Genomic DNA, 4820 nt, shown 5'->3' with positions numbered 1-4820 from the left:
AACGCTCATAAAAATTTAATTTGAGTTTCTTATAAACATTTTTTTTTTTTGATAAAGGTAGATAATCTTGTAAGGAATCTTGTATTATATTTTAAAATCTTAGATTTTAAAAAGAAAAAAGTTTTACGAATTCTTAACTCAAAATAATTTGCTAGTTTTCGTGATTTTTCCATATTTTTGTCAATTTTTGAACTTTAAATGCTTATAAAAAAAAACTGTGACTAAGGATTTTTAATATTTTTCATCTGCCTTTGAAACAATATACTTGGAGCCTTCTATTAAATTTTCAAGCTTTTTTAATCAACAAATAAAATTTTATTGATATTTTTAGAAAAAAAAACTAAAAAAAAATGGAAAATGAAAATGTCTCTAAACAGTTCAAAATAAACCAAAATATTTTGTAAATGTTATCGTGTATAGAAAATGGAAATATAAACAACCATTGAAAATTTCATCTATCTACGGTCATTTGTTTTAAAGTTACACCAAAAACCAAATTCAATTTTGTGAAAAATCGATTTTGTGTAAAAATTCCCGTTTTTCCTTAATTTTTCTTTTTGTTTTTCACGGCGCTTTTGAAAATTACTGGGAATTTTAAATTTTGACCTCCCCAATGCACCAACGATATTCACTTTCCAATCGAACTAGACACTGAAGTTGAAAATCGAAGCATTATTTCGACTACTTATTGTGTACACAGACACAAAAAAAATAAAAAAATAAAAAATAAAAAATAAAAAAATAAAAAAAAAAATAAAAAAACACACATCATTGTAAAATCAATACATTCATCGTTCCACTCAGAATCTAAAATTGAAAACTTACAATGTCCGTAAACAGCTCAAAAATAGTCAAATTACTTTCAAAATTTTATCGTATATACATATATAAAATGCTAATATAAACATTCAGTGAAATTTTCAAGTTTCTACAGTCATTCGTTTTTTAATCACAACAAAATAAGAAAATCGTAATATGAGAAATCGAGGAAATATCAAATGTTGTAAAAATTTTAATTTCAAACGATCATAAAAATTTAATTTGACTTGCTTGTAGACATTTTTTTTGAAAAGGGTAGACAAACTTATGAGAAATCTTGTATTACATTTTCAAATCTTAGATTTAAAAAGAAAAATTTTCATGAATTTCTAACTCAAAATAATTTGCAAATTTTCGTAATTTTTACGGATTTTGTCAATATTTGAACTTTAGATGCTTGTAAAAAAAAATTGTGACTATGGATTTTTAATATTTTTCAAATGTCATTGTAACAATATAATAGGAACCTTCTATTAAATTTTCAAGCTTTTTTAACCAACAAATAAAATTTTATATAAAAAAAAAAATATAAACAACGGAAACTACAAATGTCTATAAACAGCTCAAAATAAGTCAGAATATTTGGAAAATATTATGGTGTATAGAAAATGATAATATAAACACCCAGTCAAAATTGTATGTACCTATGGTCATTTGTTTTAGAGTTGCACTAAAAACCAAAATCGATATCAAAAAATAAAAAAATAAAAAAAATAAAAATAAAAAAAACACACATCATTGTAAAATCAATACATTCATCGTTCCACTCAGTATCTAAAACGTTGCTGATATCAGCGACGAGTCGCCGAATTAGGTGGTTGATAGACGGAAGCGCAACGTGTCTTCTCGTATATTTATCCACAGATACCTATTGTACCTTAGTACTTATGGATAATTATGCGAGGAGTTGCATTGCGTTTGCGCACATCGATCACCTAATTCGATGACTCGTCGCTATATCACCAACAAAATCATACGCTGTAGCTACATCCATAATATAGATCTAAGCATAAGGTATGACAAACCCGAATTCCTAGAAAGTTTATTGCAGTATTAAATTTAATTAGTCATTATCCGATATTGCGAGCGGCTGTCAAATTGTTAGTCGTCACCACATCAACCACATCTAACTATATATTATACAATTATTTAATATACCTATTTTAAATGATCATTTAGAATTTTTAAAGTCATTTAGAATGAGTAGTGGCCTTGAATCTTCAAAAATTAAGCTAATGAAATAGCAGATGTCATAAATATTGATAAGACACTTAAAAAGTAGCGTTTTAGAAGGACAGAAAAACAATTTGATTATAAAAATTCTGATGAAGTAAATAATGATCCAGGAAACAATTTCCAAACATTTTATTTTAATGTAGTTGCCGCAGTTTTGGCAAGTTCCTTATAAAAAAGAATTCGTTCCTTTGTCGTTCTTTTGAAACGTGAACGAGTTCCTTTTTTAGTTCCAAATAAAAAAAAAATTCTTATTTAATCATTAATGTTTTTTTTTCGTATTATGCATACTTCTTTAATTTTTATTTATAATATATAACTACAAGTAGGTACATCTTTTATATGTTTATGGAATATATTATTATGTATTTTGAGATTTTCTTCAAAATTAAATTTTTGGCTAACGTATGTCGATTGTCTTAACATCGATACTCGATAACAATCACTAATTAGGAATATACATTATACCTACACATTAAAAAAATATATCTTAATTTCAATTTTTACATACCTACTTATTTGTGTAAATTATTGGAACTAGAAAGGAACGAACAATTTTGTTATTTTTCCTTAAAAAAAAGAACTAGTTCATTTTCTCGTTCTTTTTTTATAAAAAGGAATTCGTTCATCGTGCCGTTCTTTAAAAAGGAATTCGTTCCAGGAATCCGTTCCTTTTGGAACTCGTTCCTTCCAAACACTGAGTGGCCGATAGAGCTATATTGTCATTAAGTGAATGATTTAATCAATTTCAAATTTAAAACAACAATTCCAGTTTTTTATACAATATTGGTGAACTCCAAAAAATAACTTATGACGACCTTATGAAGAATTATTTGATTTGAAAAATTTACTAGTTTATCGTCATACAATGAAAGAAGATTATACGCCTATAGAAGCACTCAGTTTTTTAAAACAATGCTTGGTGCATTTACAGATTTTCCTAACATGGTAATTTCACTCCGAATTTCGTTAACCATACCAATCTCCTCAGCGTCGGCAGAAAGGATTTTCTCAAAGCTCAAAATAATCACCTAAGAAATACAATGTTTCAAAAACGATTGACTGAATTGGCTACGATTGCAATGGAAAACGAAACAGTAAATACATTGCATTTTAAAGACGGCATAGAGTTGTTAGCGTCCAAAAAATCAAGGAAAGAATTTGAAATATTAATTTTGTTTTTATATTGTTTAAATTTTTAATGTTTAAATGTATTCATTTATAATTAATTTAATAGATAAAATTACAGAACCTTTGTACCTTAGTATATTTGCAAGTTATTTGTATGTTTGTAGGTCGACAAGAATACGTTTTAAAGTTATCATAAAAGATTAAAAAATTAATATTTACTTATGTAATTTTATTTCAATAATTATTACAATAAGAATCATAGGTGTAACTAGGGTCAACATTTTGGGAGGTCTTAAGCCTTTAATAATATAAAATTGTTTTGGATCCACATTTTTGATGATTTTTCGCCTTTAATTACACCTATGTCCTATGCACTATATAGGTGACTATGATTATTGGTTAAATAAGTTTTGCCCAGGACCTCGCAAAAGGTAGCACCGGCCCTGTGTGTATAGTGTATACACAAATTCAAATATTATGCAGTGTTTGCATACCATTTAATGCTTGCACATCTCGTGTATCTATATAATATTTTAATTAAGTATTATTTTGAATTATCCGTTGAGGTTAGATTATGTTATATAATGAGGTCATTAGTGTTTCCTAATTTCTTGTTCAGGGTGTGCGAGAATGCACAATCAATTATGTAAAAAAACCAACTGATTATAATTTATAATCTATATATTCGTCATAATCACTAGTTAAACAATTTATTTAACATTTATTTTGTTAAAATTTTCATAAGTATCAAATTTAAAATTAGATAATTTTCACAAGTAGGTAGTATAAATATAAAGAAAATTATAATTTAAAAAAAAAAAAATATTTTAATAAGCTTTTAAGAATTATAAAATATCTTACAATTGTGTAGCTTTTAATGACAAAAATTAATTGTTAACTAGTGACTAGCGTGGAAATATTCAGTGAACAAGATAATATAATATTTATTGTATTTCACAGAATGAAAAAAAGAACCGTGAAGTATATTAGGCCCACAGTATAATTATGAATTTTGAATATGGCCTGCAAGTTGAAAAGGGTTGGGCACGGCGGCACGCCTGAATTATAGATACACATAAATATAAACTATAAGTGTGACGTATAAAATAATAATAATTAATAATAAACCCTTCATAACTAAATAATTACAAATGCATATAATTAATAATGTTACATAAAATCACCATCACAGCACCCGACTTAAAAGCTGTATTTTGGGGCAGGGATTTTGAAGGTCTAACCCCCCCCCCCCCCTTTTCTACTGAAACTTTTTGTAGTTAGTAAAGTTAATTGATGAAAATAAATTAATCATAAAAAATTACCATGTACCTATAACTAATAATATGATGACTCCTTTGTTTAACAGGAAGTCGTATCTACCCGAATATATAGTCTTTTGTATTGTCTTACACACGCTATAATAGGTACAGAACATTTTCGTACCTACAACATTCTTACATTACAATTTATACTTTTATATAGCTAATAGAAATGTTATGTTCGTATTATTGAATTTTCAGAGGAAAATAATAACTGTGCTTGAAAGAAAAGTTTTTTTTTCCATATGTTTATTTTAAAATTAATCAAGCACTTATACAACTTATTATAAAATAAAATATGAAAAAAAAACTATTCAC

Source organism: Acyrthosiphon pisum, chromosome X, assembly GCF_005508785.2.
Source record: "Acyrthosiphon pisum isolate AL4f chromosome X, pea_aphid_22Mar2018_4r6ur, whole genome shotgun sequence".
In the NCBI taxonomy this organism is placed as follows: Eukaryota; Metazoa; Arthropoda; class Insecta; order Hemiptera; family Aphididae; genus Acyrthosiphon; species Acyrthosiphon pisum.
This window is presented reverse-complemented; position numbering follows the sequence as displayed.